This window comes from Crassostrea angulata, chromosome 8, assembly GCF_025612915.1.
Source record: "Crassostrea angulata isolate pt1a10 chromosome 8, ASM2561291v2, whole genome shotgun sequence".
Lineage (NCBI taxonomy): Eukaryota > Metazoa > Mollusca > Bivalvia > Ostreida > Ostreidae > Magallana > Magallana angulata.
The window spans coordinates 1,013,262-1,034,241 of NC_069118.1; the positions used below are offsets into that span (position 1 = coordinate 1,013,262).

The 20,980-nt window shown below is 31.9% G+C and overlaps 1 pseudogene; it reads left to right on the forward strand.

The window, feature by feature from the left end:
• Positions 1-615: 615 nt before the first annotated feature.
• LOC128158741 (uncharacterized) lies at positions 616-7,523 on the forward strand (annotated as a pseudogene).
• The last annotated feature ends 13,457 nt before the right edge of the window (positions 7,524-20,980 follow it).

The window sequence follows — 20,980 nt, forward strand, 5'->3', positions numbered from 1 at the left end:
AATTTTTTTTTTTTTTTTTTTTTTTTTTTTTAGCAAAATAACCATTTACCACTTATATCAAAAAATGTAAATATAATTGTGTGTGAGTGAGTATGCATGTGTATAAAATTTATAATAACTGAATTTATTCATGTCAACATTAATATGTATTGAACAAAAACAGTAAATCATAAAAAAGCTGACTAGTTAAACGACGTTTTTCATACTCGTTACACCATTAGAAATACACTAGAATGACAACGGTTCCTTTCTTTTTTTATTATCTTGAAAATGAACACAAGGCGGGTGCGACTTGTCGGGTATTGATTACTCCCCTCTAGCACCTGTAAATGATTATTTACTTGACATACAAGGAGAAGATATACATTGGCTGTGTCTGCTCTCCAATCAGTGTTCATTAAAATAGTTTTTAATTAATGACTTTAAAGAGCTGATGACTAAAACAACGCTCTCACCTAGAGGAATAATCGATGGTATTTTAAAGCAACAGTATAAGGTAAACATCCTTTTTTCAAGTAAATTAATATCCTGGACGGATTAATTTCTAATATAAATAAATTTTCATAGTTGTTAATCAATTGTTTGCATCATTCCTGTTGAGTTCATCTCACCACATTGAAAACAACTTTCCTGTGTATATGTTCCTAGCAGTGCATATTGTATCTAACAGTAGGTTGGAGTTTTCGTATCCAAACCGATGAATTTTTCAATTCATTCCGATGAGTTTCACTTTCATCACGTGAAAAAGCCAAAAGTTCCACGGGTAAAAAGATTTTTTATATTTTCTAGAAAGTTCTTAATTAACTTTTGTTGTAACGTTCACCTCTAAGTTGGTTGTTGGTTGTTGTTTTGAGCAAGTTCTTGTATTTAATTTATACAATTCTTAAATTTGTTTTGATTTACAACAATTATTTCCCAAATGAACAGGATCCAACGGCCCATCGAATTAAAGAGAAGCGCCGTAGAGATCGAATGAACGACTCCTTGGCAGAGCTTAGTGGACTTATACCGGCAAATTATGTCAAGCAGGTAAAGTTAAAACGGATTCAGTTTTTGAAATATACCGAGATGGTAATGTTATACCTTTCGGATATATGACAGGACATTATGACATCATTTAATGATATTTGTCATGATAATTAAGACATCACTTGTTGAAATAGTCCAAATGGTGTCTGTTGTATAGAATCTAGCTTAAATGAAACAGTTTGCTTGTTTTTCAAGGGTCAGGGAAGAATAGAAAAGACTGAGATTATAGAAATGGCCTCCAAGCACATCCGTCACCTACAGAATCTGAACAATTCCCACGGTACGTACACAGCTTGTTACCAAACACAAATTAAAGAGTTGTCTTCCATTTATTTTATAAAGAATCATTAAATAAACAGAATTCTATCTATCAAACGAAGAAACAATTTTCCAGTACTTAAATTTCTACAATACTGTCAATAATGGATGTGCTGTTTCGTTGTGAAGTGGTCTTTAACAGGTAGTGAACTGGTTGTCCATTTAACTTTGTACAGGTGATTTATTACCTAAGCTTTGACTTTCCTTAAGCAGTGAAATGATAATGTACTTACTGTTGTACAGATGGTTGATAAAATTGATCAATGTGAATTAAGTTTTTCAGGTGCTCGATTGGGTTGATAAGGTATTAATTTACTATACATCTAGTTGGTTGACTTATTGACTTTATTATGTATTGATTACAGGTGGACACATGGAGAACTTCCAGGCAGACGGGGCGGGGCGGCCGTGCTGTGAGGACAAGTTCTACATGGGCTTTAAGGAGTGTCAGGATGAGGTGATGCGGTACTACGTGGAGTTTGAGGGAAGGGACATCAAAGACCCAGTCTGTGTCAACATCGGCAAGCACCTGGAACAGATCAGTCTAAAGTTCCGAAGCACTGGTACGCTAATCATAATGTAGTCAATTATTGATACGTAACAGTAAATAAAGCTAGTAAAAAACAATCAAAAGTTCCTAAGAATAGGTAATAAAATCTACAAAAAACACTTCAATCAGTTAAATCGGAGAATGTAGTTTGTTACTTGCCTTTTCTTTCCATTTTGTTAAAATGAAGTAAAGTTTACTATCATTTTGTTAACTATAGAATGTTTTCTGTTATTATAAAAGTCAAATTATTTTCCATAAGCCGGTTTATGAGGCGGTAACGTCAACTTTCATTATTTCATTCATTTGATCATTCTTATAAGGTTAAATTGCCGTTATATATCGCGTTAATAGTTTAATTTTTAAAATCACTATTAAATTATTCTAAAATATATACTACTACATTAAAAAATAGACTCGAAGTTTTGAGCTTTAATACCGATAAATCGGAAGAGTGCTGTCTTTTCTTTTACATATTTTAAACATCATTGGTACTTGAAGATTACCAATTTGTTTTTAGTTTTTCTTAATCAAGCCTCGCTTATTAAAAATCAACGAAAATTTCAAAAAAAAATCTGGATTTTTTAGATTTTACAATCATGCACATGCGCATTACATTCACGCTAAATTACGGAAGGCTTTTTAGTTTATGTTTCCACAATATCACATTTGCATGGATAAACACAGAAACGATAATTCAAATACGTGTTAATTTTCATTGGAAAGCTATATATTCTGTTCTTCAAAGAAATTACGGGAGATAACTCTAACACAGTGCTTTAACTATGAAAAATCCAGAAAGTTCTGAAAGTCAAATTGGTGTGTGAAGAAACGATTTAGAGTGTTGAATTATTCAATAATATGATAGTATATTGATAACTTCAATTTCGCTCTTCACTTCCTTATAATAATTCCAATTCTTTACGTACTCCCCGAGAAGCGGGGGTCATCTTCATAGTAACGTAATTTTTAAATGTAAATTTGAGAAAATGTTGTTGCTGTTAGAAAAAGTGTTTGGGGGGGGGGGGGCTGATGCTACCTGCCTGATTGTAGGCTTAAAGTTGGGTTATGTAAATGTCAACAATACGGTGTCTATGTGTCGATTTCGTAAATGTCCGATATCATATGCAAAATCAACCCGTGCACCGTCGGGTCAAAGTCTAGTAGAATAAAACAGAATAAAAGCCAAAACATTCTATCATGTTACTGAAAACAGCGAGTTAAGGGTAATAGTATTTAGGTAATTGTAATAAATTGTATTGAATACCCTTTTTTCAATTAATCAATAAAATCAACAATCAAAGAAATGTAAGATGATTACAGCTAAATATCAGAATACCTGTAATTACTTTTTTCAATTACTTTCGATTACTCTTCACGAACGAAGTTTGGGGGGGGGGGTTATATAGGAAACACCTTGTCCGTCTGTCCGTCTGTCTGTGCAATCGTGTCCGGTTTATATCTTTCTTATGGAAAAACATTGGAAGTTCTTACTTCACACAAAGATTGCTTATTACCTAAGGGTTTGTCATGACCTTGAGCCAAGGTCATTTGGGCATGGTCAAGGTCACTGGCAAAAAAGTGCAAAATTCTTGTCCTGTCCATATCTTTCTTATGGATAAACATTAAAAGTTCTTACTTCATACAAAGATTGCTTATGACCTTAGGGTGCGTCATGACTTTGAACCAAGGTCATTTGGGCATGGTCAAGGTCACTGGCAAAAAAGTGCAAAATTCTTGTCCTGTCCATATCTTTCTTATGGAAAAACATTGGAAGTTCTTACTTCATACAAAGATTGCTTATGACCTAAGAGTGTGTCATGACCTTGACCCAAGGTCATTTGGGCAAGGTCAAGGTCACTGGCCAAAAAAGTGCATAATTAGTGTCCGGTCCACATCTTTCTTATGGAGAAACATTAAAAGTTCTTACTTCACACAAAGATTGCTTATTGCCTAAGGGTGTGTTATGACCTTGACCTAAGGTCATTTGGGCAAGGTCAAAGTCACTGGCAAAAAAGTGCAAAATTCGTGTCCGGTCCATATCTTTTTTATCGAGAAACACTGGAAGTTCGTACTTCACACAAAGATTGCTTATGACCAAAGGGTGTGTCATTACCTTGATCTTAAGTCATTTGGGCAAGGTCAAGGTCACTGCAAGAAAAGTGCAAAATTCATGTACTTTCCATATCTTTCTTATGGAAAAATATTAAAGTTCTTTATTCACATAAAGATTGCTTATAACCTAAGGGTGTGTCATTACCTTCAAAGTCAATTGAGGAAGTTCAAGGTCATTTGTTTCAAAAATGCTTAATTCCTCTTTGTGTCATGTCATGCATTAATGGAAATATTAGAAGCTCAAATTTGACACAAAGCTTGATAGTCTTAGGCCACATAAAATAATTTTTAGATTCTCATCCCCGTCTCTCTGAAAATGGCCTGCCCAGATGATTTTTTTTTTCTAAAAGAACAATTTGTGGAAAAAAATTGTGAAAAAATCGGGCTCTGTATACCAATAATTAAAACTGTTAAATAGGTAAAAATGGCTGCTTGACATATGGATTTCTTTTGATTCGAGTAATGGTTGTTAACGTAAGGATGCAAATGTCCTCATGCATTAACAGTTAACTTAAAATAAAATGGAATTAAAGGATAACAATTGGTTTGTGTTCTCATATTAGCATTAACAGTTTTAAAAAACAGAACAGTTGTTATTTTAAAAAAATGGACAGTGAAATAGATTCATCCAATATTTTCTATACATATAATAGCAAAAATACACGTGTTATGATTTTTTTCTTAGCGGGGGTATCAATTGTGAGCTTGCCCACAGTACCTCTAGTTTTACAATAGAATTTGTTTAAGCAGGATAAATTATCAAACGTTTGAAATTCTCATGTTATACATAATGAAAAAATTAAAACTCTTTTACTCTGAATCTATTTCAACTTTTATAGTGCATACAATATTTTCATAAGAAGTGTCATTAACATTTTATTGAATATATATATATATATATATATATATATATATATATATATATATATATATATATATATATATATATATATATATTAAAGTAATCGATTAATAATCGATTGCATATTTAAAACAATCGGTAAGAGAAAAAATCGGTTCTACTCGATCACAGAAGAATGTAGTCAAATAATAATTGAGTATGTTAAATACTCCTATGTAATTGGTTATAAACCAACAAAATTTTAAAGTAATCGTGCCAATGTTTTGGTGATTAAAACTAGTCAAGACAAATCTACAAATTTCATGAAAAATGATTGAAGTATATAGATGCAATCTGGTGTGTTTAAAAATCTATTCCTTACTTATTCTGCAGACATTGTTTGTTGTTAAAATAAATAAAAAAAAAATTCTTATGTTCTGTTGCTATTTCAGGGTGAACAACATAACACAACATTATCAACAATAAAGGGTAGCTGATGTTACGTCATAAAAAAAATCTGCGTTTCTCCCTGTTGTTTTAAACATATGAAATCAACGTTTCTTGCTAGGTACCAGGGTAAATAAAAAGGTGTCTTCAAATGCCAATGTCATAGTCACACAATATAGATTGTTTTGTGTCAAGAATGGTAATGTTTTATTTTTAAATGAAATTAAGTTTATTTGTATGATATTATTAGTAACATTGTAAGTAGTTGACCTAATGTGGTTTATATATGATCAGTAAAATTAATATTAAAATTATGTGATTTCAGGTCACTATCATCCCAGGAAGTCTGCTAACATGACGATGGAGGACACAAACAAAAGTCTGGGTATTGGAAGGGCTATGATACAGGATACACATGTGCCACCGCCCTCCTTACATCAGGGGGTGACAACTGCCACCATCCTGGACCCGTTCCTGAAAACTTTACTTGTATCGGAAGAAGCGTCCACAAGTTCACTTAGTGGATCCGTCAGTGGGTCCATCAGTGGATCTGTCAGCTCTTTTGGTGGGTCCAGTTCATCTGAATTCTACCTGTATCCAAAGTCAATGAGGAATCCGGACGGACATCAGATGTCCGGGCGGGAGGAGACAGAAGGTTGTAGCTCGGTCAGTAGTCATTTTACAGAGAAGATGAATCAGTCCACGGATTCTGATAGGGACAGTTGTAATGGAAGGAGTTCAAAGGAAAATCACGCATATAAACTCAAGCACAACATCATGAAGCGGTTTTCACAGGAGGAGAAACGAAAGCTTCACTTATCGGTGCCCTCTAGCGACACTTCCTCTAGCAGCTCAAGAGAAGAAGATAAGGACAAAATGAAAAGGAAGCCCCCTCGCCATAATGTACGCCCTCACAGCAGTGAAAGTAGTTCCGTCGAAAGTAGTTCCCCTGCTAGCGAAACACAGAGATTAAGTAACGTTCCGTTGCCAGCGTTTGTGTTGAACCCTGACGGCACACACTATTTTCCAATATACATACATTCCTCTTTCTGGACAATATTTTACGCAAGAAAAAGGTTAAAATGCACTCTATATCTCATCTCATCAGCATCCCGGTCAATTTTGTTGGACCATACATTGCCATGTCACATTCCCCTCTGAGTCAATCTTGTGGATCGACAGAGGGGAGTGTTAATGAATAATAATTACATAATTGAAAACGATGTTCAACGTTATATCTGATGTATTTTTGTGTTCATATGTTTTGGTAGTCACGCGACATAAGTATCCTAACATTGCAAATTATTTAATGAAATCGCATCTGTGCGGATAATAAATGACTTTAAATTTTAATTTTTTTTTCTAAAGTGATATTGTTCTTATATGCTTTGAAGTTCTTGCTTGGGCTTCCAATTAACATTTTGTTTTTTTCAACATATTGTGATAACATTTCGCAAAATCGCCAACGTGAGGCACATTTTACTAATCGAAAGTTATTCATATAAAATTTATGTCAATGCGTAGGTTTCTTCAGCATTATTCTCAAGGATACTTATATGCTCTACCAACTTAACGTCAAATATATATTCTGATTTTGTATTGATTTTTCACCTACGCCAAGCTGTTGACATGCATTAACATCTCTTTACTCAGCTTTAAACGTAGCAGGGAGAGTCTCCATACGATCATTTAAATAGTAATTTACTTAAAAGACGCTTTAAAGCTGCTGTTTATTTGATATGAATTTTGATATAAATGAATGTTGTTAGTACTATTAATATAAAAGACACCATCCATCTAAAGAAAACAAACTTTCTTTTTGCTTTTTTAATATAATTCACTTTAATTGTAATGATGCCTTCCTTAGTAATTATCGAATTAAATGCATTTTATGATGTCAAAATTGATTCTGACGTCATATTGTGTAATGTGCAGACAAAAATTAATCAGGAAACCTTAACATACCCTGGTGCATATTGTGATACGTGGAGTCTATGTGTTGTAACCATGGTGATGTAAGGTATCGATGTGTTTGTGGTATCCATTGTTGTACATTTTTGAATGTTATTTCAGTGCTTCATATCACACAGTGTATAGAACTCGTGTTATTTTAATGTTAAATGGAGTTATTTATTTAAAACAAAGTTGTTTCTTTTCTTTTTTACGTGAGCAAAAAGCTAAATCAGCTGTTTTGATCAACATTTATTTAGGATCTGTTGCTGTTGACTTCGGTGGTATCAACTTGAAATCTTTTTTGTGGAACTGTTTGATATTTACATATATACATCTAATATTTACATTAAAACTCTTTAAATAGTTATGATAAATGATTACTCAAACTAGGATTTACAGGAAGGGTACACAATTACTAAATAGAGATAAAAATCAAAGTAACAATTGTATTACTGTGTCAACTTCTTGACTTTTAACTGAAGAGTCGAGAGTCAAATTCATTGACAGCATAACTGCTGCTCAAATATTTAATATTTGAGCCCAAAAATGGGAGAAAAGCTCTAAATTAGAAAAGTTGAAGAACCATTTAAAGCATTCTTAACAGCTAGAAGCAGATAGTTTGGGGTGCAAAGTTGAAAAAAAAATGCCCGAAATCTTTTGAGATCCTCTGCGTAGCTACAATTTTGCAATTTATAAAATAACAACGCTGGCTTCTTAATTAAATGTAAAGTAAATGAATTTGTTAAGTATAAGATCTCTAAACAGAAAACGGGGCCATTAGAGGATTGCAGTGTTCTATTAAAAATACTCATGAAAGAAGCATATGGGTTTACACTCAACTTATTAATGCATATCAATACATTCATGAAATGAAATATCACTATTCCAATTTATAAATCGTCCTATATTTATCAATTACGGGTCTCAATATAAATTATCTGTAAATGCTAAGGTGAGTAATGTTGCCCATGGGTCTAAACTATGTGAGCTAACATAAATATTTTTCATCGATGGAAATGATGAAATATCACAAACTTGTATGTTTCGGTATTACGTACGTTAGTGTACTTTGAGGTCAAGAATTTTCACCCCATGTTCTTTTACCCTTCTACACTTGCAATGTTTTTTTTTTGTCTAGAATAAATACTCCTTTAAATAAACACAATATAATACTGACATAAGATTGTATAAGATTGTTTTGAATAAGTCCACATTTAGAATTGCCCGCTGACAACGAGGTTAAAAGGAACATAAAAAGACGGGAAATAATATTACGTGTATATATTAATGCATTTTGTGGAGAATTTGACAAGAATTAAGACTATGGATGGCTGGAAACAAAAAATAATAAAATTGCTTATTTCAAAAGACTTGTCCATTTATGTTCGCATTGTCTTGCATTTCATCCGCTTATTACCAAGGACTGCTATAAATCTACCAAATGTCTTACTATTCAAAGTGTTATATTAGAGAGAATTTGATGATTATTTATTTTCTTTGGAGGACGAGTTTTGTATAAAGATAAAGGAAAATATTCTTATTTTAAAAATAAATTGTTATTGATTTATATGACTAAGTTATTATTGCAAAACATGGCTAAGATTCCAGGGTAGATCCAGTTAAAGAGCTTTCCTAAAATCAAAGATTATAATATTGGATCTATGCGGGTTTTTGTTATGAAATCTACAACACAATAGCACGACCGAGCTCTGTTAAAGTAGGAGAGTGAAACATTGTTTGGAAATTAAATATATTGATTGGGAGACTTTAAACTCCACCCCATTTCAAATTAGTTTGAAAGTAGACAGTGTTGCTATGAAACAAAACTTAATAAATATCACTTTACCCAACAGAAGACTAAGAATAATCTACATACCTTAGAAATTAGAACTAAAATTTATTATATAAACATTTATTTGAGAATCAGACAGTGATTATTTTCTAGGAGTGGTATATGATCAAAAAAAAAGATAACAAAAGCTACATATTATTTGCATTACGTATGGGGGAATATGAATATTGGTAACAGGAAATATTCATATTCAGAATAAAGAAATCTTTATAGGGTCTAAAGTTTAAGTTATTGTCTTTTGCTTGTGGTGCATACTGGTATTCTTGGATGTAAGTTTGTTCTCCATATCGCAAATAATGCTTAACACAGAGCGACGACTATAAACATAGTTTATGCATGTTTTCAATATATACGTTTTAACGAAAAACTCTCGACAAATGATGAAATCTAAAATAGATAATACTTATATATCTTCATCAATTGGAGTTTGATTCTCTTCACTAAATCAAAACTTAACAAATTATATAACTCATATTATGGTCTACCGTTATTCATCAGCTCAATAAAGGAATAATGTTGTTAGCTTTTCTAATACCCTAGATGTCTGGCATTTGTAAATGGGTATTGTTGTAAAACTGGAAAAAATGAACTGATAAAAAGATCTTTTGCTGATTGAGGTAGCTTTTGTTACAAACCGATACAACAAAATGTCATTTTGTACTAAACAGCACCACTAAAAATGTTTTTTTTGAATAGGCATAATATAATACTATATATTTTTTCAAATATATTAGTTCATTTATACTTTTAATTGTATATTGCGATGGCAAAACCTTTGATTTTTCTATTCACATAATTTTCTACATGTCATACATAGAGACTTAATTAATTTTTGGGGAAAAAAACTAGCAGCGCAGCTGTTGACTTTGATAAAAATCAGTATTAAGAATCTTTATATACACAGTGAAATTAATATTAGAGGATATTACATTTCTAACTTTCTTTTTTAACATAAACAATTTCGAGCCTTTGTCTCATTCTTTTTTATGTCTTTATCTATAATTTTTTCCCCAGTATTCCAAATGTAAATAAAACCATGACCTGAGCAAAAGATTGTGAGCTCTGTTTCTGGCTTATTACTCGACGACTGGCACTTAACGATTGGCTGACAATCAGAAATGTTTTACTGAAACATTGTAAACATTAATAACGGAAAAAAATACATTTCGTCCAAAATCTTGATTATTCCCCCTTTAAATAACATTTTTTTTGTGTGGAATACATTTGATCTTAATTTATATATATATATATATATATATATATATATATATATATATATATATATATATATATATATATATATATATATATACTACTATCCTACTACTAGTAGTATAAAGTGTTCGTAAGCAGGGGCGTCACAGACTTTTCTTTTAAAATGAGAGCCCTATATTGTTAATCTTTGCTTACAAGTGCAATGATAAACTTGTCAATATTTTGAGAAATAAATGTAATGATATTTTTACATGCATTTGTCCTTTTAAGTTCTTTGAGAAAAATATGAGGAGCTTATGCTATACTCAGTTAAAGTTTTAGAGCGTGCCCCATTTTGTAGATATTACTGGTCATAATTTCACTCAACATGCTTGAATAGTGATTTAAGGGATATTCAAAGACAAAATAAAATTGGATGCTGAATCTGAGCCATAAATTTTAGATAATTAGGACGGTAAGGGTTTGGAGCAGGTGCCCTTCGATAATCATATTGAATTTATTACTGGTCATATCGAGGAGGACAATAAACTTGCTATCGTTCGAATATCAGTAAATTTGTATTTTGTTATACTGAAGATTACTTTGTCGGCTAAGCAGATTTTCTTGATGATAAACAAATTAGAGTTATCGGACTTTGGATTACGATTGCCTCTGGTGTAAACATTTGATGACGGTACTCGCTATTGAAAAGATAATTGTGTACTCTTCCAAATTCGTTATTGTTTCGGAGTTTGACAAAACGCACGGTGGAGGAATGGTGGAGCATTGGATTGATGATATATAGATGAAAATATATGTAGATGATAGACATAGACTATAAACGTTAGATGATAGATCAATGGCGTAAGACATAAGACGAATTGCTACAAAAAAAGAGAAAAAGTATTTTAAATAAACTAAACCCCAGAACACACACTTAATCATCCTTGCTGTCACAGTTTTTCGAGCGGAATTATTTAAAATTTATATTTACTTTAAGACAAAGATTAAGACGATATTTTTACAATGTTTTTACATATTTAATATAGTTTGAATCGATACATCTTGAAAGTAGTTGTCCTAGTATGGGAACTGGTAAGGTTCTCCACTGTAGTCTATTGCCACTTGGCCTAAACAAGAATAGACTGGTAAGGTCCTCCAATGGACAATATTCTCCACTGGCCACTTAGTCTACACAAGACTTCACCAATATTCGGCAATGAGCACCATCATCGATGAAAGTGGTTTACACAATGGCTGGAATAATGGACCTGCGCCAACATAGTACACAAACACATTAAGTACATGACAAAAGCAACTGTGGCTTTTACACCAAAACGCACCATACTTTACTTACAGGCTATATGGTCATGAATGACACACTTAGCATAGACGCTTATTACACACAGAACACTGATATACAGACTTACTATAAAGCATGTTAGCTTTTACACTCACAAAATACTAACTCATAATTACTTAAATGCAGTGTTGCATAATACTAATCATTACTACAAAAGGAATATGACTATAATAGTCCGCCATACTTATGATAGATCCAAACACGTATATCTAAACATAGACACTTAAATTCAAACGTAACAAATAAGCATAAAAACGATTGGAATACCATGACTGGGTGTTTTAGAACAGTAATGTACGAAATGACGATAAAATCTACAATTAATAAACCTCACCTCAGAAAAAAAACCGGTACCAGGTTCACACCAGAGTTAGCACACAGCTATTTATATTAAAGCTGACATGAATTTATAAATACGCATTATTTCCCTTTTATCTCCGACTACCGCCATATTAGTTCTCGATTTCTATTGTCCTGCTCATCGCTTCACACCCCCCATATAAGGCTGAGAGCGTTATTCATGCTTCACCGCATTCAGGAATTTCATACACCCGAACACGTTACCTTGGACGAAAAGACGTATATAAACGCGTTTCGAACAAAAATAATATGACAACCACTGCACTGCTAAGATATATCCAATAAACGACGAAACAAGGCTGAAATCCAGGCGCAGATACTTCAAAAATTTCTCGATAATTGTACACCGTTTTCCTGTGTATGTTATAACATCGCACATGCGCAAACCACTCACAATGTCAGATCGAGCAATGTCAATTACACCCCTGCGAATGTTATTGTCATTCAAATTTTAGACCACGTGATTTTATTTGACCCTTTCAGTTTCGCAGTAAAAATCGTACCTCGTGTATAAAGTCTATTTCACAGTATCTAGGTTCTTGTGGTTAAATATAAAATCTAGAGGTTTATTGATTTTAAACTTTATCTTCATTAATTGGTGAATAAAATGTGTTCTATAAATAAATGTGACAATACAAAAATTAGTTTTGTCTGCTGTTGCTACAACTTGCATGCTTAACAGAGATCCCTCCCGAGGATTTTCGATCCGCGCCTGACCTAGTTATAACATCAATAGTGAAACAGACTCTACCATTTTATGCAGAATGTTTCTTGAAAATGGCTCGATATATTAAGTTTTAATGCAAAACAACACCCAGTATTTTTTTTAAAACATGGTATTGCACACCACAAACATCAAACATGGCTATGATTTTATTAAGCAACCCAGTGTTGATATTTTCAACCACTCTACACGTGGTTGAACACGAACGATAACTCTGTTCTGAATATTATCGTTTAATATAAATAACTGCTAGATGGTGTAATAAGACATACATCTTGAAAGCTTTTCTCGTTTTAACATAAATCAAAGTAGGATATGATTTTTGAAAAACGACCAGTACTTAGGTATTTTGAGAATATTAACCGAACACTTATTCTTCCGCTCGAAATTTCACAGGAACTGAACAAATCTCGGTGAAGTCTCGTGAACTTTCATTCGAACACTTCTGGATTTATTACGTACTAAGCAACGATAAATAAAAACATTCCGAACACATTCGCAGGGGTGAATTATCGCATTGATTTTAGAAAGGGAGCGTAGGAAGGGATCTTACATTCTTGGATTTACTATCATTTAGCTACTGTGTTGGATGTAGTGCTGGGGTTTTCAAGAAGATGCAGACGTTATGCACTCTGTATGAACGACACACGTGTTCGATGTGCATGCGAAGTAAGGCAGCACGGTCTGTGCAAAATAATACGGGTACATTGGACATCTTTTCAAAGAATAAATATATTTTGTATTACATTGATTGTTGTTTTCTTTATTATCTATTACTACATTTTGCTACAATGTGTAGTTCATGCATTTAGAAGTCCGTGCAACGTGAATGCTTCGATCGGAAAGTAACCGACCGTAACTTTCTCAACCGGTATATATACCCCAGTGGCAGAAGAGGAGCGATCGAAACTAATATGGCGACCAAATGCTTTTATGAATTCATGTCAGCTTTAACAACATGCATAGATACTGGATGGTTTGTCTCGAGAGAAGTATTAGTACGTCCTTCCCTCTAGATTGCCGCGTCCGAACTGACACTGCACGGACTGGCGGGTTTAAGGCCCAGTGAACTGAGGTTCAATATAAATATTTACAAATACGTAAGACTAAAACACTAAGGGGCTCACCAAGGGATATGTGGTTAAGTTAAAATACGAAACTAAATATTTACAATGATGAATTTAATGTGACACTTGCAAATATAACATTGATGAAATGTATCACTATCAGATATAGGAGTACAACTCAATTCAACTAGTCATAATAAGATATACATTTGGTAATATAAGTAGCAAAGTTTGGCGACAGACAAATCTAAGCAAAGGGACATAACTCTAGACATGTAGACAACTGCTGGGATGCTGCCAACAATATTCTTGATAAATCTGTAGGTTAAGCTTGTTCTTTTTCCCGTGCAATTGATCTTATAGCTCGCTTCTTCTTTAAAAAAATTACGTCCTCCAAACAAACTCTTAAACCTCTAGCATTAAGTAGCTGGTTCCAATCGAATTAGGTTTCTTAAGTAAAGATTATTAATAATTTTTTAAGTAAAGTAAAACTTAAGTAAATTAAGTTACATTAACCCGATGTATCCTCTTAATGTGGTGAAATCTGCACAATTGATAACGTATATATAAAAGGCACAAACTCGTACACATATTCAAGGATCAACAAGTTCAAATTTTTATCAACAACTTTAACAAATGTATTAGAATAATTAATTATGCTAGATTAGGTTTAGGGCTAGAATACAAATAGTAAGGTAGACGTGACCTTCACAGGGTAGCTTAAAAAGAAAACGTGGTTCAGGATCAACAAATTAGAATCTTAACTTGAATGGATTCAAATCAAAAGTCTATCAGGACTCCCGGATACACAATTCATGAATGTTAAGGAAAATATTATCAGCTATAACTTTCAAATTGGACCTCTCAAACCGGAATACGACTCCAAAACCAACGCCTATAAAATTAATAACCTTTTTAAATGATTTGTGTAAAGTTTTGTGGAATTTAAGCCATTAGTTCTGTTAAGACATCAAACCAATGACAAGCAGGGTTCAGCAAGCAAGTAAATAACCACCAGAACACGCAGATGTAAATATAGCAAATACTCTAAGAAAAGCAAACACAAGCATCACAACACTAAACCTTAAGTGAAAGCGACAATGACGATGAAAGCGTAATGAGCCAAATTCAGACTTTTCTCAACAAATGGTTGTAAAGAGGACACCAGTGAACCCCAATGAACCCCATTCATATTTTTGTCAGATTTTTTAAATCTTCAAAATAAGTCTGTACCTGCGCACTTCGACAGCTATTCTGAGTGATTAAAAATGCATTGTCCTGTTGCATGCATACATTTCAAGAAAAAATAACATTCAATTTTCATATTGGACTTCATATTTATTGCTTTTAATTCTTTTGGCAACATTTTTGGCCAGTCTCGGACAAAAACAAGGCAGTTTAATAAATGTTTTCATTTTTATTTTCAAATGCTCAAAATACGAAGATGGTGTTTTTTATCTATTGACATTCACCTACGAAATAGATCATTTAACAGAAATGCCAAAAACCAAAAAACAAAGAAAAGACAACAACTAAAATTGTCTATGGAAAAAAGTATACGTATTCCAACCAAAATAAATCAATTACAATACGTTGTAGTTAACTTTTCAATTTTTAGACCCATTCAAAGTGTTACAACTTTTTCTGTGAAAATTCACTTAGGCATTCACAATTCAAATTAATAAGAAAAAAATAGCTTTACTCAAAAGGTTAATTTGAAATTCACACTTCATAATATACTCCATATATTAATGTTCTATATATTCTTCTGAAAACTGTATACATGAACTGTTAAAACTAATTTAAATTATTCATTACAAATTTATACATACTAGACTTTCAACCGTGCGTGCACGGGTAGACAATGCATATCGGACATTTACAAATAGGTACATCGACACACCTTATTATTGACAATTACATAACAAAGCTATAAACCTACAATAAGGGTATTAATTTCACTATACTTTCCTTAGTTTATTAAATCTAACTGTGTCTCGGGAAAGGCACTCACCACAGTTAGAATGCCTCTCTCATATGTAATGTAGCAGAAAATTGCAGAATCGCTCTGGAACGGTTTTGGAGAAAGTTAACGAAGTTGCCTTGAAGAAAATAACAGTCAAATTCATCACAACAAATCTTTTTGAGACCGCAAATACCTTTTAACTAAAAATTTTAATCCATAGAATGGAAGAATTCAACACCTTTTCACCAACGTACACGTATGTTCTTTGTAAAACTGCATCCGTGGGACATTATTCATTTTTACGATAAAACATATTCTATGTTACGGTTAAAGTTATTTCACGAATAATTATATGTACGAGTGTTTGTAACTCTTTTGTGTCGGAGATTTTTGATCGTGCGAGTGCGAAAGAAACATGTATGTGTTCCCTTATTTATAAGTGGGCGCAAGGAGGTATATAGAGATATATCGATATATTAACATGAAATATTATTATTATATAATTCAGTAACGTTTATATTAATGCACGGTAGTAGTTATATTCTTAATTTAATTATAGTTTCACGTATATGAAGGAATGCGAAGTGCAAGGTGATGAGAATTCGAGAACGTGCGTGTGTTGAATTATCATTGTCAAAATATTGCGTCTTGACACTGTGTTTTGAAAATATAGAATAAACCTTCATGCAGTATGAACTCCGCTCCTTTATTTAATATTCGTTAGGAACACATCTCTACCGAAACATTCTATCTTCACTCTCCAAACAAATATAGTGTAACTTTTTTGCATGTGATCAAATATTTTTTGTCATCACGAAGACAAAAGTGAGTACTTAGTTGAAATGTATATTTGTTATTTTATACTTTCTCTCATAAGAAATCATTAATATATATGAACAGAATAAATAGCAAAAGTCCAATGAAAATTTATCCGTATAAGTATTATCATTTCTTAGTTTATTCATGCAGATGTGATATTGTGGAAACATAAACTAAAGATCCCGTTAGCAAGAATGTATTGCGCAAGCGCAAGATTGTAAAATCCAAAATATTCAGGTGATTTCCAGGATTTTTTGAGAAATTTTCGTTCATTATTAATATTATAACAAATTGTTAATCTTCAAGTACCAATGATATTTAAAAAATAAAAAAACAAAAGACAGTATTCTTCCGATTTCTCGGTATTAAAGACCAAAAATTCGAGTCTATTATTTTAATATAGTAGTATAGATAACTATACACTTGTTTTATTTAAACGAATTTACAGACAGAAATAAACTCAATCAACTTGCGCTGTAAATCTTTGTCCTATAAAAAAAAAGATGAAACAGATACATATGAATACACAAATGGACTATAAATGTTTCATTATCTATTATAGCTTATCTCTCGTATGTTAAATTTGAATTTCTTTGACTGGCCCTTTAGAATTGCCCCTATTTTATTTTCTCGATTAATTTCAAGGTATACTCTACTTGCAGTTTGGCTCCAAAAACTACATTTTACCTAGATACAGAGAAAAATATATTTGCATACAGTTTTGCTTATTTTTCTCGATTGATATCAAGTCTCGATTGATATCAAGGTATATTCTACAGACTCAGAACCGTGGACACATTGCTAGAAAACAGTTTTTAGTCAAATGTAAAGTAGTATACGACAACCAAAGAAAATAAAGAAAAAACGAGAAAAAATGTTATTCTAAAAAGTACATTACAACTCATAACGCATCCTTAAAAAACGATTTAACGTATGAGAAAATAGAAGCCTATTGGTAACTTGCTCACCTGTTAACATACATATCAACATGTTTGAATTCTGATATTGAAGTTTGACCAGATACCGTATCATTTGCTACGCAACCTATCCATGGATAACTTAGTATATACAAATAAATTTTGTTAAAAACAGTTCGCACAGTTTGATAGCAGCCGACTCTGTTTTCTGAATTTACGAATGTTTGTACGTTTTTTCTCTCAGCAAAAACATAATTTTTCATTGACATAGTCTTCTTTCCAATCAGAAACAATACGGTGTTGTTAGGGTTTATGGTTGCTGTACAGTTGATTGTCTCATCAATGTTCCCATTATATACATATCCATCAGGCATCGTATTAACAGTCAAGTTTAGGGGTGGCGCTGAATTAAAAAAAAACCTATATTGGTAATCACAATTTACTGTTGTATGTGATCTGAAAACATTAGTTTTTTTCTACAATTTAAACGAACTATATTTCGGTCAGAGCTTTATCACTTATTATTTAAGAAATAAACAGCAATTTGAAAAGTTCCCCGGGATATGAAGTTGGTTGATTACGTATTGAAATCCTGTGAAGCCCGAAGGGCTTCTCAGTAGATTTAATCACGTACCAACCAACTTCATATCCCGGTGAACTTTTTAACATTGACGGTTTTTACTTATATTTACGTTTGAATAAATAAACATCGTTCAGAACTGTTAAAAGTACCGAAATTTTAAGTATACAATAATCCATCAAGCTATTCTATATAGGTTAATATAAGGAAACATGTTTGCAAATGTAAATATAGGCATTTAACTCTTAGTTTATATATATATATATATATATATATATATATATATATATATATCTATATCTATATCTATATCTATATATATATATATATATATATATATATATATATATATATATATATATATATATATATATATATATATGTAAACAACCAGTCTTTTGAGATTCCGCTTTATTCCAGTGTGTTATATATAAATGTGTCGTTCCTACAAATACATGATATAAATAATTACTCAACTGTAATTATACATGTCGTAATATAACATTTCATTCATAAGCACGTAAATTTAGGTAAGTATAAAATTATCTGTTAAAATATATTCGTATTAAACAAGAATTAAATAGATGCAAACATTTAAATATAATTCTTTCTCTTTACTTATTCATGTAAGTATTATGTACCATACTACTGAAATTATCAAATAAATATGGACATAGTTTACAGTAGTTATCAAATATAATATGCTAGTACAAATGATAATATATACATACCCTAAGTAAGGGTGGGACAGAGCGTATAGTAACTCCTTATATAGGTAGTTATACTATGTATGTAGGCTACACACACCTGTTAATAAATAATATCGTTTTGTACTAATACCATAAATATTTCTAAATTTCAAAAATAAAATGCAATATCCACGTTCATATATACTCTTAAGTATCATATTAATAATAAATAAATAATCATAGATAATCCTTTTTATGTTATTCTATAAATCTGACAAATTGATCAAACCGGTTTACGTTCTGTGATACAATTTAAAATAACTATATCTTCTAAATTCATTCCTAAATAATTCATATATAAAGGTGTAAGCTATTCTAACAACTAATCATGTTATGCATACATATAGACATAAAATTTCAATTGTATTCTTACTTACATTCAAATGATGTGTCCCGGTCGAGAGCAATTTTCAAATGGCTGTAAGTTAGCGACCGGAATATTTTAGAACAAAGAAAATCTAATATCACCAAGAAATCTAAAAATGATTTATACATATTAAAGAAAAATATAAGTAATCGGAGTTTTATCCAATAAAACAGCTATCTTAATTTGTTTAGTGTGAAAAATATTGAAATAATATTTATATGAAAATATCGATCACAAAAGGACTATCTTTAAAAAACTTATTTAAGAAGTGCGAAACATAGGCTAGTGGGTAAGTCACCCGATTCACACACGATAGGTCCGCGGTTCGACACCCCGTCACGGCTGTGACTTTTTATTATAATCTAATTGAAAATGATACAAAAAAATAAATATTTTTTAAACACATCTGTTACATACATATATATATATATATATATATATATATATATATATACATATATATATATATATATATATATATATATATATATATATATATATATATATATATATATATATATATATATATATATATATATATATATATTATGCATGACATTCAACAAAGATAGTGAAGTAATCAGCATGTACTCATTCTCTATGAAAAAATAATAATAATAAAAAGCAATGTGCACTTACTCTCCAAGACTAACGTAGTGTTTGCAGCCTTAGAGCAGATGGACGTGTCCACAAGTTGAATGTTACAAGAATAGGTTTGATTCAGGTTACAACCCCCCAGATCACGGCTCACATCAAAAGACACAGTCACGTTGATGATGTCATCGCTTGTAGCCATTGATCCATTGATTCTAGCGTTCTTCGATTCCACTTTTCCATCTCTGGATACATTAAAAATGAAAAAGGAACCAGATGTATTTTGCTGGAAGATGTTGACGGCCGACCATTCGTATCCTCTGTTATATAATGAACACGTTAACAGTATATTGTCGTCGAATCCTCCAAAGAGGATCATCGGTCTCATTTCTACAACCACTAAAATATACAAACGTAAAATATTTATAAATCAATTAATTGATGGCATCCTCATTTGAAGATATTAGAAACTTGTGTAGGGTTAAGGTTATATACAATTGACATCTGACGAGTGCATACCCCGACAACTGGCTTAGACAAAATTTACACTGAGCCAGATATTTTTTTCTGTGTGACTACTTAAACTGTTTAACTATTATTATTATTGATAAATGTATGTACTCTGCATGCTTTTTTTATAACTAGACTTTGACCCGTGCAAGCACGGGTTGGCATTGCATACGATATCGCACTATTACGAATTATTATGCCTTCTGTCAGTATGTCACTATGTATTCAATACTCGTCTTTTTTCGCATGGTATCAAAGGATTTATATAGCGAAAGCATACTATGCCGAAATAGAGCACGGCAACTGTTTTCATCGAAAATCTTTCAAGCGCCGACAGCGAGATTCAAACTCACGACGCTGAAATTAATCCAGCGTTAAGCCCAACGCGTTACCGCTACGCTAAATTAGCCGTTATTTTAATGAACGGTATTTATATATATATATATATAAAACGTAGATATATACGGCTGATATCAAGCAATTAAAATCATTCCTTTTTCCAAAAACATTTCATTATTGACAGTAATTCTAAAGCTAAAATTTCTTATAAACTTTTGAACAAATTGATTGAACATTTTTCAAAGAAAGTCTACATGAGAATCACAAAAACGTTTTTAAAATAACGCTTGATAAAGAATTTACAAGAAAAAAATTCAATGAGATTTCGT